The 15,030-nt window shown below is 41.4% G+C and overlaps 2 long non-coding RNA genes across 2 annotated transcripts; both read left to right on the top strand.

The window, feature by feature from the left end:
* Positions 1–3,608: 3,608 nt before the first annotated feature.
* LOC139065591 (uncharacterized) lies at positions 3,609–4,537 on the top strand. Its single transcript, XR_011518572.1, has 3 exons — positions 3,609–3,715; positions 3,778–3,879; positions 3,957–4,537. It is a non-coding gene; the product is annotated as an uncharacterized lncRNA (long non-coding RNA).
* An 8,168-nt stretch (positions 4,538–12,705) lies between these two features.
* Positions 12,706–14,556, top strand: LOC139065613 (uncharacterized). The gene is made up of 2 exons (XR_011518592.1): positions 12,706–14,301; positions 14,522–14,556. It is a non-coding gene; the product is annotated as an uncharacterized lncRNA (long non-coding RNA).
* The last annotated feature ends 474 nt before the right edge of the window (positions 14,557–15,030 follow it).

Genomic DNA, 15,030 nt, shown 5'->3' on the forward strand with positions numbered 1-15,030 from the left:
TATGGTTTTATATAACACACCTTCATTATTGGAATTAGCCGTGACAATGCTGGCAAAAAATCGATTTCTCGCGCCTCTGACTGCTCTTTGGTACTGAGACCAAGCCTCTCGCATGGCCTCAAAGGATACAGTAAGCATATCTTTTATCCATTTACGTTCCAGTCTCCTGCAATTTTGTCTCAAGGAACGAGTTTGTTCGTTCAGCCATGGGTCTGGCTTGGATTTCTTTCGACTTGATTTTAATGGAGCGAGTTAAAGGATGTCAGAAGATCCTTTAGGTGCAGCAGATGGATGTGGAGATGGGTTTTCTTCCACAAACGCTCACTTTTTCTGCATTGGCGCTTCAGGCTGCGAAGGCTGTCATTAAACCAGGGAGTAGGGTTCACTGCAGGAACTGATCTGGTTCTGACAGGACAGATGTTGTCCAGAATGGAGAAGCAGTGCTCGTTAAACTGAGAAGTTAAGGAATCTGGGTCGTTATCAGAAGAACAGGGTGGATCAAAAGCAGCAGAAAAATTGCTAGCTGTGCTCTCATTAAGAAAACGAGAACTAACCATACGGCGAGCAGGAGGTGGGGACGCAGAAACTGACAAGTTAAAGAAAATGTAATGGTGATCTGAAATATAAACGTCCTCAGGACAAACACTGTCTGCATTTAGACTCAGGGTAAAAACAAGGTCTAGAGTGTGCCCCCTGGTGTGTGTGAGGCCAGAAATATGCTGGGTAAAGCCGAAGGTGTCCATAAGGCTGGAGAAATTCATGGCAAAGAGATCGGAGGGATCATCAACGTGGATGTTAAAGTCACCAACAATCACTAGTCTGGACAGCTTCACAGTGGAGGATAGAAAGTCACTAAACTCCTGAAGGAAATAACTGTTTGGACCAGGTGGATGATAAACCACAACACAGTAGAACGGGTTCTTACGTCCGACTTTAATCAGCTGCAGTTCAAAGGAAGCAAAGTGACCAGAGGTTGTAGAGCTACATGGAAGATGGTCTCTGTAAACAACAGCTAGGCCTCCACCACGACCAGAACCCCGAGGCTGGCTAAGAAAAGAAAAACCACTCGGGCAAAGTTCAATCAGACCAGAATAATCAGATGTTTGCTGCCAAACTTCAGTCAGAAACAGAAAATCCAGGTTTTTAGACAGAATTAGATCATTGAGAAGGAAAGTCTTATTGTTAACAGAGCGGGAATTTAATAGAGCCATACTGAGTGAGGTGGAGGAATCAGAAACTACAGAAACAGCTGGAGTTAGTGGATGTAAATTAGTAGGGTTACATCCACGGTGTTTAAAAAAACCACTTATGGAGGCAACAGGAGGAGAAACCACTGAGGAATGAGGATAAACCGACCTTGAAAAACTTGGACGGATGAACCGCGTCGCAAAGCGGCCTGGCGGAAATGCGGAAGTGGCGCTCAGGTCACCAAACAAAGGACAAGAAGCTAGAAGATCGCGCCGATGTTTACCAGATAAACCACGCTTTAAAAGAAGTCTTATTCTCACCTGGATTCCTGCTCGTTTACCTCTTTTCCTCCGACGTTTTCCCGGGACCGGACAAACATCACTAGAGGTGCGCAGCTCTGGATCGTCGATTGCTTCCGGCCGGTGCGCCGCTCAGGTAAACAAACAGGATGGTAAATCCTCGGTGCATCTTAGGCGATCGTGAACAAACGGAAGGACAAAAGAGTCTGGCGATCATAGGAGATGGTAGCAGGGACACTACTGAAGAAGATCGCAGACAGGAGCAAGGTGGAAAAGAGGTTAGTGGAGAAAAGTTTGAAAAAGTGGCCGGTGACCGCAGCTAAGCCAAGCACAGGCACCATCTTGCCGACCGGTAATGTGAGACGAGGTCTGGCTCTCTGTCTTTCCTTCTTCATCATTTTCCTGCTGAACTTCCTCTGATCTCTTATATGAAAAAAGTGACATGAATAAGGTTTAAAAATAAAATGTGATAAGAATGTCACAATTAAGCAACAATCACACTTACAAACTCCATTTTTAAGTGGAGATTCTACTTTTTTTTATTTCGTGTCAAATGGTTTTTGTCTGTTAATGTCAAATTTGCCATTTTTTGTTGACTACTGATGTTGTTTAATGTTTAACGCTGCTTAGCAAGATGTTTACATTAGTCAGCCAGTCTAACTTTTGACCAAAAATACAATTATCCTCTTGGAATAAAATTAGTACCAACTCACATTTCCTTTGTTTCGTTTTTTGCCCATGAGAAGAACTCGCTGAGCTGCTGCCGTCTCATCTCTGACACCTGTGTCTGTGCCCCACCTCCGACTCCTGCTTCACTTAGCCAGCCTGTCTGACTCCCTGTGGGGAGGGGCTGTGTCGGTGAGAAGCATCGACATATACATATATGGACAATGGGTTTCCATAGCCCCGATAACACATTCTGGAAGAAAAATTGGAGGTGGCTACCACCTCCGTTTTGACCGTGTCACAGGTTCCGTCAAGCCCAGACAATTCCACAAAAGGGAAGCGAGGTGGAGCTGTAAGGCTGGGATCAAAGGACGCCACCCGGTCGAATTAGCTACAAGCTAACCTGAAGATAATCCAAAGCTAACGCGGAGGTGGGACATAAGCTAATGGAGGTAGCTACCTAGCTACAACCGGAGCTAACTCTGTGGAACACCAGCGACCTGAAGCTCACACGGAGTTTGTGTGGAGGTTTGCGGCGCTTTTTCATGAAAACTATCTTTCTGTGAATAAAAAAGTATTAAATCGGTAAGTTTATAAGTTATTTCCTTAATGAAAATATATTTTCCTTTGAGCAAGTTTTCAATATTTTTAACGTACCGTATTTTCCGGACTATACGTCACTCCGGAGTATAAGTCGCACCAGCCATAAAAAGTATAATGAAGAAAAGAAAAACATATATTAGTCGCACTGGAAAATAAGTCGCATTTTGGGGGGACATTTTATTATTTTTCTTACAAAATCTGAGACCAAGCGTTTCATTTTGCATGACAAGTACTGGTAACAATAACAGAATAAACAACGCGGCGCAGCAGCGCGCCACGGTCTCCAGTAGAGGATGGCGGTGTTTGAAACCCTGCCAGCAGGACAGGGGAGCTCAGTCGCGGGTCGGAACCGGTCCGCAGCAGTGCACCACAGGCTGCAGTAGGTGATGGCAGGGCAGAGGAGCTGAAACCTGGGCCAGATCCAGTGTGCAACAGGCTCCAGCAGGTGATGGCTGTGTGTTTTTTATTCCCAGCGGGGCAGGGGATCTCATTCCTGGTCCAGAGCCAGCCTGCAGCAGCGCGGTATAGCCTACATAATTTGGTATATAAGTCGTTACGGAGTTTAAGTCGCAGGACCAGCTAGACTATGAAAAAAAAGTGCAATTTATAGTCCAGAAAATATGGTAGTTATTAGTATTTGAGATAAATTAGCAGGCTAAATACATTTCTACGGAGCCCCTCTGATGACATGGTCCAAAAAATAAATAAATTGTGGCCACGAAATAGCTATAACGTGGGCACGAAATACGTATTCGTGCCCACGAAATACTTATTTGTGGCCACGGAATAGCAGGATGAGGTAATCTGCTGACCCCGCCAGTCACCAGTAGGGGAGCTGTGGGTATAAAAAGTAGACTCGGGCAGTGTTTCCTTCCTTGTTTACGGAAGTAGCTGCACTACCCAAACAGAAGCTGTATTTTGGAACAGTGGCAGCGTAAACTGGATGCGTGTGGATCGCGGTGAGTATTCTGATCAGCTGTTAAAAAGCAGATTGGTGATAACTGATATAGGCTATATACAGACAGAGGCGACATTTGGAAGCCTGATGAAAGCTGTAACGTTACCGCGTGCTGTTGGAAAAGAAGCGTGCTTGCCTTCTAGGTGATCTATTGCTGTCGGCGTGGTATGTATGTGCGGCACGCCCAGTATGAATAATCTTTTCTTGGGTTAATAAGGTTTATTACTTTTTTTTCTTTTTAGGGCCCAAGGTGTTGTGGTGCTATGACAAAGTGTTTTTGAGTCACTGCTGTGACTCCCCCCTCAACCGAGGAGCGGTTCGATAGAGCGGACCAACCTATTGGGATCTGTTTGGGCCGCCGCTCACTCGGAGCATAACCGAGGATTTTAACCAGTGCTGGTGCTCCGCCGCCAGACGTTCTCCCACCCAGCGTGTTGGTTGGAGTGGAAAGGGAGATCCTTTCTCCCCTCTGACGCAAGAGGATTCTGGAGCACTATTGTACATTTTAACAGAGTTTATTTTATTGTGGTTTTTAACTTTGATTTGTTTTGTCCAGGCTGGAGCCAAGGGTGGTGGCAGTGGTTCTTCTGTGTGCGAGTTGGTGTGGGCCCTCCTTCACATCTGTGTGACTGTTCACTGGTGCTTCGGGTGATTTTTAGTATTTAGTTTGTGCTGTTGCTAGAACCTCCAGTGGGTCCACCTTACCTTGGTAAGCTCCAGCCTGGTAATACTAATTATTTTCTTTCCCTTGTTTTAATTCTTCCTTTCTATTTTTAAATTAGTAGTTTAAATTGCTGTCCTTTTAACAAAACATGAAATAAAAGTGTGGCCTGTGCGTACACCTTGTTTCTGCCGCCTTTGTGAGAGCATTGAACCTATGTGTGCCTAAAAGGTACCAATTTTATTGTCCTTGGGTGAAATTCCCAAGGTGGCGTTGTTTTAATCTTTTTACTTAACATTCTGTTTAGTACCAGTAAACCCCCTACCACCTTTGCCTCGCCACATTAAGATATTAGCTTCTATTTTGGGATGACGTATTAAAGTCGGGTCCGCTCCAGCCAGTGACTCCGAACCTGACCACAACTCCTGTTACTGCAGCATTTGTTATTCCAGTCCACATGGCAGCGGATCGCAGATTCAGCCACACCATAAAACAGCAAATGGTCGGTCTGAGGCAAAAGTGAACCTCATGGCTATAGCTTTTCCCTACAGACATTACACACAAGTAGGTTACCAGTTCAGGTTTACGCAGCGCAGAAGGAAGGAGAGCGCTCTGGCCGCACAGGTTAAACGTTTCTACTTTAAGAAAACCGTTAAATTGCATTTTTATGTGCTACCTGGGGACTCTAAATATTTATTTAAAATGAAATCAAAGGAAATTGTAATGGTATTGAATGTTTATGAATTACTATTTAAAAAATGAAAGTGATGGGGAAAAAGGTCGATCTATGACAGCTGCAGACGCGTTCCAGCGGAACCACGGCTCACAGGTGCACAAGTGAGCACATCTGGGCTGGGCAGCTATTTTGTGGCCACAAATAAGTATTTTGTGGCCACGAAATAGCTATAACGTGCCCTCAAAATAGTATTTCGTGGCCACAATTTATTTATTTTTTGGACCATGTCATCAGAGGGGCTCCGTACATTTCATATATTTCTAAAACGTAATACTTGTTTGTATCTTGTACAGCCAACTAGCCTTTATTCTGGACTCAGCAAACTTCACCTAAAGTAAAGAGACATTATACAGATGAAGTAAGCACAAGATAACTTACTGGAAGAAACTGAATTATCATCAGAACCAGAACAAGAGAGCCCGATAACAGCCATGTGAAAATAATAATTAAAAAGTATGTATGTATAATAAAAATAGAAATAAAAATATATTAGAATTAGTGTAACTCACTGTGATCCAAACAATAAATCAGCCATAGCTGATTAGCAATCATGAAATGAGGTCTGGGAGTTTTTAAGTTTCATTCTTTTATTACATTTTTTTCTGAGATCTGTTAAAAGGTCACCATGGCAGCTTGCGTGTCCAACGTCGGCTACACAAAGCAGCAAGTGTAAGTACAGGGTCCGAAATTAAATTTTTTACTCACCGGCCAAGTTGGCCGGTAGATGATGAAAATCTACCGGCCAAGCATATCTTTTACCGGCCAAAATTCTAAATGATTTAGATCTACCTAAAGCATGTAATTCTATATTATGTTGATTCCAAACAGAGTGGCAAAATAATTAAAACATCAATTAATAAGGAAAACAACTCTTTTGTCATTTTTACAATTTATTTATTTTTAGAGATGTTTTATGAACTCTTTCACTGAAATCTAGTCAGACTCCTTGTTTTCTGTCCATGAAGTCTGGCCTCCTGCTTCTGACACCGTCTTTGTGCCAAAGCATTACAGCCTCATTTGGGTCATAGTCCTTGATCTCTGGAGAACACAGCTGCACCATGAGAATATCTGAAAGTGTGTCAGGGCTAGGGTTGTCACGGTAACCGGTGTAGCAGTAAACCCCGGTAAAAAAGTTAACAATAATAATAACAGTCTTGTTTTAAAAAAAAAATTATTATCTCGGTGGATTACCGTGGCTGCGGTGTAGGTGCGGTGACCCTTACCAGCCACCGTATCAGCTGTAGTTGCCGGCGGCACATGCGCACTTTGTTGTTTATGACCAAAACTTTCTTTAAAGAGCAAGTCACCCCCTACAAGAAACTTACTTCACTCCCACTTCATGTTTGAAAAATGCAACAAATGCTGTTGCTTGGCAGACCGAGAGGGCGGAGCCACTAACAAATACACACACATACAGGCTCACAATGGCATTATGACATCATAATGTACCAGATGACATCACAGCATACCTCTTAGCCAATAGTGGTGGCAGATTTAAATTCAAATACAGTGCAGAATTTTTCCCTGACGACGGTGCAACACTGACAGTTTTAGGCAGAATATGTGAATTTTAACCAAGATGCACTGAACTGCCAAATTATTGACTACACGTGTCTGCAGCACGATTAGACACTCCTTTATATAGTTTATCAGCAAAAAAATGTGATTTGGGGGTGACTTGCTCTTTAAGCTAAAGCTGAAATAATGGCCAGAGGAGACGGCAGCACTCGGGACATTTATTATCCCTCAAAGAAGGAAGTATGGGCATTTTTTGGATATTTGAAGAATGCCGAGGGACAGTTGTCTGTGAAAGGCAGCAACGCTACGTGGCCATCATAATGTAGCCATTGTCTCACGACTCCGCCACCTCCAGTTCGCCACTTTTCACAAAATCTTCCGGTTGCCACTGGTCCTGGTGGTTTTTCTTCCAGTTCGACGAGTTTTCTTTTGGAAGGCTGGCTGACTCCAGTTAAAAACCGCCACATTTCACCGCTAGTTTTAACACGAAGCTAACTGCTAACTTGATAAACTGATTGAATGGGATAGGTGGAAATGACGTTGGATGCGGCGCTCACGTTTCGCGTACGTTTGTGTAAGCTGCATGCAGGCGGGAGGAGTATCAGAAATCCATGGAAGATGACTGATAAACATAACTAATTTGGTGCAAATATTTACTCGCCAGGTGGCAGGTAGAGCTCAAAAATTTACACGCCAAATGGAGCAATTTACTCGCATTTGGCGAGTGGCGAGTGTTAATTTCGGACCCTGTGTAAGTACCATGAACCTGTCTTGACCACTTCATGTATGGTTTTGCAGTTTAAGCAGCTAGGCCAAACCTGTTATCTTTTTCTCCATAGCCATTTGGATCATTGGAGACAGCTACGTGAGGCGTGGTGCCCAGAGAGCTGCAGAGACCCTCGGAGACAACCTTGGCCTCCCTGACGTCCGTGTCTCCTGGTTCGATTGGGGCAGACCGAGGTGGAAATACCTTCTCCCCTTCTTTTTCCACTCCCTGCAGGGAAGAGCAGCTCCTGATGTCCTTCCCATTCACTGTGGTGGCAATGACATGGGAGTGGTCAGCAGTGTGAAGCTGGTCAACATTATGAAGGAGGACCTGCACCGGCCTCACCTTCTACACCCTCATATGATGATCATCATGTCATCCATCACCCAAAGGTGTAGCTGGAGAGCAGGTGTAAAACTTGCTAAAATTGAGAAGGCCAGGAGGTTTGTTAGTGTTATGGCTACACTTATTTCAAGCTTAAATGGTGCCGTTGTTGTGCATCCTCACATCACATCTTCCCGTACCGACACTTTGTGTCCTGTTATTTTATAAAATGTGATGTAAAAAAATAAATGTTTTTGCTCAATTACTGGAATTTCTTTGGTTAAGACAAAAAGGAGGGAAGCATCATTCATACCAAGTTGCTTCTACAACAGGCCTCTTTTAAGTCCAACAGTTTCTGAGCAGCCAATAGAAATGTGTTCTTTACTAACTTTACTTGGTTTAAAAATCTTCCTAAAATAAACCTTAGAGGCTGCCGTATTGCACAACCCAATCATACTTGTTATGTAAATATTAGCTTTGTAGTGTTGAGGGTCTGACCTCATGAGGAAATTACTATGCAGTGATTTTCTCCAAAATGACTGTGCTTAAATTGCTCTGAAAAGCAAATAATCACATCAGCGCCAAGAAACTTCATTTCCCATGATGCTTTGCACACGGAAGCATTGTGATGACGTCACCGCTTAGTACCAGAAACACGTTCTGCGCATGTGCGGGAAGCCGTGGAGCTTTTCCCGCGAACTAAGACCATAAATCTTCAGCATAGACAAAGAAACCTCGTTCTTTTGCCCAGGATACCTGGCGGTAAGGACACGCTTATCGAACGCTCCGATTCCCTTGAGCACGCGGAAGCTCTAAGTGCCAAGTTGAGCCACGGAACTGCTGGAAACTAAACTGCAAGCCCATCAGATCTGCTCGTTTCTGCTCCCCTCCAGCTGATGTTTGAGGACACAGAACTGCGGAGGAAAGCAACAACTCCATCAAGCACGCTGTAAGTTATAACTCAGCACAGAAAGAAACTTTGCTGTCTCTGTCCAGCCCGTGGAGAAACACTCGTGAACGCCAAACAACGGAGAAAGCATCAAACCGACGGATGACGCTGGAAACTGCGGAGAAAAACGGAGAACCGTCAAGTCATAACAGCGGGGGACGCCTTGCTGCTTTGGTGATCAGAAAACTCATTTTTTTTCTCTCCTTTTCTTCTCCCGTTTCCTCTATAGTCCAGAATAAGCAATAAAATCGCGCTATTGCTTAAAAAGTAGCTTCGTGTTTTCCTCTTTCGTCCCAAACACGTCCGTCGGGTCATTTTGAAAGAATAAACTGCTTATTGATCATTGTTTGGTATCTTAAAATGGTTTCTGTCATGGCCAGGCTGAAACTAAAAGATATTAATTTGTGATTAATCTTTTGTGTTGTTTCATGATCTTTTGAAATGTTTTGAGTGATTTAAGGTTAAGTTACTACTGATTCTAAGTGCTTTGGAAGTTAAAGTGCAAGTTGCCACCCACACTTTAGCCAGACAAAGGGGTCAGCCATCTTGTATTCAAGACTCCATTTTGAATCCATACACACACACACACACACACACACACACTACTCCTTTGTGAGAACAAAGGACCCCATTCATACATCCTCCATCACATGCAAACACATCCATCTTCAATCATATCACATGGTTATTATTCATCTATTCCACTGTTTATTCATTTGACAAATTGTTAATTAAATGTTATAAAATTCAGATTTTTGTGTCCAGTAGCTTTGTTGTGTCGAAGAGAAGTCTCTGCTCCAAGGATTCTACGAACTTCAAGAAAGACTGATAAGAGTTTTGGATTCAATTTTTCCCCGGTTAAAGGGGAATGGTGCCCCGTATATCTAAGAATATCTTAATTAATTAATAAATCAGTAAATATTCCCATATTTACAGAATTTATTGAAGAATCCAAAAGTAAGTTGAAGCTTACTAATTGTTCGCTCCTAATAACCCCAACATTTTATATTTGAAGAGTTTTTTTTACAGTGTTGGTCTTTCTTCTGTTAGACCAAGCACGGGTACGGAGAAGATGGAGTTAAACACCTTTTGAGTTGGTAGAATGAGGAGACAAATGATCAGAGGAGTCCAGACACTGTTTTCACCGCTCATGAGGGGGAGAGCCTTTGCAACATACAGCAGGTCCCGCGATCTGCTCCTGTCAGTTGCTTCGGACAGACTCTCCCCGTTCTGCTGAAAACGGCTGATTTTTATTGAAGATTACAGGAATGTTACATACGTAGTTTGCCATACACACACGTAATTCTGCCATCTGCACCTGCAGACGCACGTCAGCTAATAGCCTTGTTAATGAAAGACCAATTCATCCCAAGGACATGCAACCTTGAGATGACCAGGACACATCCTGCAACATCCTTTGCTAACAAAGACAGTTGTTCTTGTATTGAGGAAATGAAGGAAGGAACACTTTCACTCCCTTATGCAGCTGTTCAGCTTGAGCAGAAAAGGCACAGAGAGGTTTTCGATATTATAACAAGATTCCATGAAAAGGCATATAATAATGTATTTATGATAATATATAAGGAGCATAAGTGAGAGATACATATTTGTTCATATAAAAGAGCTTATAATAATATATGAAAGAGCTTATATGAGAGATATATATTTTCAATCCCCCTTTTGAACTCTTTTAAGAGTTCAATAAAGATATAAGAAATCAAAACAATAACACCAAATTCCATCAAAAAGAATCCAATAAGCAAAGTTTTAAAATACAAATACAAACAATCAATCAGATTACAGCTTCTCATATTTCCAGCAGTAAACTAATACAAAAAAAACATGATCATATTTTTAACTGAACATGTTACAACATGAATGGATCGCATGCTCACCGTATGAGGGCGAAAAACCCTAATTGTCGTACGTTAATAGGGAAAATTCCCCCATGTCTTCCCATTTTGGGACAAACACCTTTTGGCACAGAGTGAGCATGCCTAGCTCATCAATGGTCAAAAAATAAAAACAACACAATCAAAAACTCATAGAAATGATCAGGTGAAGGGATTGTTACATAAATCACTGAACATTCTCACATTCTAACATCATCTTCTTCATCATGAGAGTCATCACTATCATCAGAGGGTTCCCCTCCCAAATAGATGTTAGGATTGGCTAGTAACAAGGGCATCTGGATAATTGGGTCAGCAGGTGGAGGGTGTAAAATATAATCCTTGTAAAATAAATGAGGGTGTGAAATAGAACCCAGATAAAATAAATGGAGGGTGTTAAATATAACCCTTGTAGAATGTTCGTATGGTGGTTACTTCTTCCCCCTGTTGAGGTCCCTCCACTGGCTCCAGGCAGCTGCAGGGGGTGATGATGTCACGATTCTCGTCCTGCAGGATGTGGTGGCAGCTTGGCATGCTACCTCGTCCCGCAGAATTGGTAGCTTGGCACGCTACTGTAGTCAGCTACTTCTCTTCCTGGTTTTTGGATCCTTTTTCTGGTTAGGCAGATGTCAGCTGCTTCTCGTCCTGGTCCTTGGGTACTTTTTCTGGTCAGGCAGATGTCGGCTGCTTCTCTTCCAGGTTAGGCTCCTCCCGTCCAGCCGGACAGCGTGTGACGTCCTCTCCGTGATCCTGTATGGCTCGGTCCACCTCGGTTCCGTCCACTTCCTTTTGGTGACTTTTAGCAGGACCCAGTCGACGCCTGGCACCGAAGGCGAAGTATCTTCGTGTGTGTAGTTTTGGTCCAATGAAGGCTTTCTCGGCTTGTGCAGTCCAATTGAGCTTGGCAGATAGTTGGTAGGAAGATTCACACTCCGGCCGGACCAGAAGTTCCCCGAACCGATCGCCTAGGGATTAGAGGTTATGCACAAAAATGTCCTAGCTCTTACTGACCCTAGCCTCTGATACCTTCAACATCAGACACATACAGTTACGACCAGCAAGCGCAATTAAAGGTACAGTGACATCACGACATGGACACACACGGACACACAAACACATACACAGAGAGAGAGGGAGAGAGTAAGAATGTGTGTGGGAGAAAGAAATGAGTGGGATCCACTTTGCCACCAGCATCTCCACCTGTGTCACAGAGAAAAAATTACAAAGAAATTAAAACATAAAGCAAACAACAATAATTCAATGAGTATAAATGATCAAACTAAAATATACAACCATGCATGGGTTTTATAACAGTTCCAGCAACACTGGAGAGGAAGCCTTGTACAATGAATTCTTAAGATGTCCTTCATCAATTAGAGGTTATAACCAAATTGTTTCAGGATCCTGAATTTGAATTTGAATTGGTTAATTTACTCAGAATAGTCCAATGGCTTTGTTGATGTTTCTCAAGGCTCGGCCATGCCCATATAGATAAATAAACAAACAAACAAGACAAACACAGTCAAACACACGGTCCATACACGTCTCTGTGCCCTCACACACCAAGCAAATGTCAGACTGAAGCAAAAGTGTGAAATACTTAACCTAACGCTAAATCAGTGGAAAGAAAAAATAAGACCTAAAGCATGTGATCAAATTAATCCAACAAAACTTCCCATAACTGCCGTTCTAAACTCATGTTGCGATGTGATCTCTTCAATTAGAAATTAGGACAACCACTTTTACTATCAATTCAACCAAATAGTTTCAGGTTGTCCCTTACCTAAACTACCTATCTTTCTTACTTTCTTTCTTTCTTTCTTTTTCCTTTAAGAACACTACTCGCACAAGAAATCCTAAGAATTAATTCACTACTTAAGGTTAATTCATAAATAACGCATTGCTAAATCAATAACGTGATTTGTGCTAAGAAATACTCCCCTATCCTCTTCCTTTTTCCAGTGGCACTGAATGACAGATTTTAGATCAATTTAACGTTTTATTACTATTACGTTTCATTTAATTAATTTTGCTTTTTCTCTTATTTTTATCTATTTATTTATTTATGTTATTTACTTATTTATCATGCCATCCTGTGATGATAATCTTAAAGACTTTTTAGCCAATTGTCGTCAAAAAGGCCAATTAAAAATATTATGTTAAAGATTTCACAAGATAAAAAATGTGAACATAATTTTTATCGAATGAGGGGTACCATTTATTCAATATCTTGTAACATTATTTTCTACCTCACTATTGTCTCGGATGAGATGTTCCATGAATCATTTAGTCAGCTGAATGCCAAATTATTCATTTAATGTTTATTTTTATGCAATGAATGGAATGGGATGGAACGTTACTATAATTTGCGCATGTTTGCTCGAAGGAGAAAACTGTTGAAGCCTAAAGCGTTCTCCTAGACTTATAAATAGACACCGTTTCCTTAACTAATGAAGATAAGTGATGACGCCGATGAATGACTTTTTGAAAAGAAAATAAGGCTTTACTGCATGTCCGCTGCAGCTGAGAATCCTAAGACAATAAAGATTATATTGACGTCCAATGATGAGTTGGGCTGAAATCCAGGTTACTAATCCTATTATTTATTTATTTATTGTTATTATTATTATCCTTTTTTTTTTAGGCTAACTTTTCCAGTTAACTATGTTCTACAGTAGTTTAGTAAATTTTCCACAGTTCGGACATTTCATCATTTCAACTGGTTGTTGCCAAAAAGCCTTGTTCATTACCTGACTGCAGCAAGCACTCTTTTACTGGGTGTAACCATAGGAAACAGTCTCTTTTGAGCCTCTCTTTGTAAGTCCAGGATGACCACCGTCATTGATTAAAGTTCACATGTTAGCACACATGCTCCTCCCCTTTTGTACTTTGTTTCATCAGCAGCAGGGCAAATAAGTTTCTGCCTCTTTGTCCATCTTGTAGTGCTCCCCGTCTTGATGTTATGAGTCACAGCTTTTGGTGAGGGCTTCCAGGTTCTCTTTGTATAGAAGTCAGAGCCAAACATTCTTTGCAGCTGGTTGTGACAGGCCCACCCAGTAAAGTTCATGCCTCCACAATGCACAGCAAACGCTTTCCTTAAATATGTTGATTGGGTTGAAATGACAGAACTTTCTCTTTTACAAATCAGAATCAACGATGGTTTCTAATAATTAGTCGACTTTATTGACTCAAAGGTAAATCTAGACTACTTCCTATGCACAATTTTTCTGAATCGTCAAATCAGTTCTACACAGGTTTTAAACTTTAGGCACAATCTATCCCAAATGCAAGATCCCTCCTTTCATTTTTTATTTATCTATTTTATTTTGGGAAAATAACTACCAGTTTTTAACTCAAAACAGCCTAGTACAGTTTCTAGCCAGGTTACAGGAAATAATACTTAGTTTATCTGTTTTTTCATTATTCAGCATCTCAAAATCCAGCCATTAACGTTAATGGTTCTTAAAGTTGAGGCAAGACAATTATTGGATTTTGTTTTATAGCAAGATTTAACAAATATTTTATTTCCTGACTGATTATTTGTTAATTTTATGGTTTTCATAAAGATGATCCTGAGAGGTTCAGAGTTGCTTTTCGCAGCACCCTGTGCTATTTTTAGACTATGGGACTCCTGTGTGTAAAAGTGGGTGGAGTCAGGTCCCCAGGCTGAAACTCCAGTCATTCTCACTAGATCTGTCCGAGAGGAAGGATCTCCTGAATACCCTAACCAGAAGCCTTAAGGTACGTCCAAAACACCGAAAAATATCCTTTCTAAAGTCACGAATAGCTTAAAACTGCATGCTACACAGAAAAAAAGAGAGAGCGAGCGAGTCCAGCTGGCTTCACGGCCCATAATCAGACAAAATACTTCCTTTATAACCACAACCATACAACTTTTGTATTTTAAAGGATTTTCTTGTCATCACACTAACGATAAATTCTTTTTCTATTGTTTCCACAGTCTCTTGAACTAAATAACCGTCTAGCAAAAACATGGACCGCACCCTGTCTCTCAAGCAGCTGCTCCCTCTATTAAAAACTGCGTCATTCAGAAGATCCAGCGAAAGCAGCATTTACTTCTCATGCAAGAAGACACACATCCACTCATTCACATGGCACAGACGACATTCTTTGTTTGTCACAGTTTTTTTTTTTTTTTTTTTTAAAGTAAGTCAGTTCGTCACTTATTTATTCTCTCTCTCTCTCTATATATATATATAATATTTTAAGCACAGAATTTATTTAACACTGCACTGGTTATTTTCAGAATTTATTGCTTACTATGCTTTTAAGCAGGACTTATGTAACATTAGAGCAAATCCAATTGCAATTTTTTGAGAGCGCTCTGAGAAATAGTTTATATATTTATTTTCTGCAGATCTGTTTCGATTTTACTGTTTAGCAGCTATCTGACTTTATGTATATGTATATCCATATATTTCTAAAATAAAAGCTGTCATTTACAACCTT

This window comes from Nothobranchius furzeri, chromosome 2, assembly GCF_043380555.1.
Source record: "Nothobranchius furzeri strain GRZ-AD chromosome 2, NfurGRZ-RIMD1, whole genome shotgun sequence".
Lineage (NCBI taxonomy): Eukaryota > Metazoa > Chordata > Actinopteri > Cyprinodontiformes > Nothobranchiidae > Nothobranchius > Nothobranchius furzeri.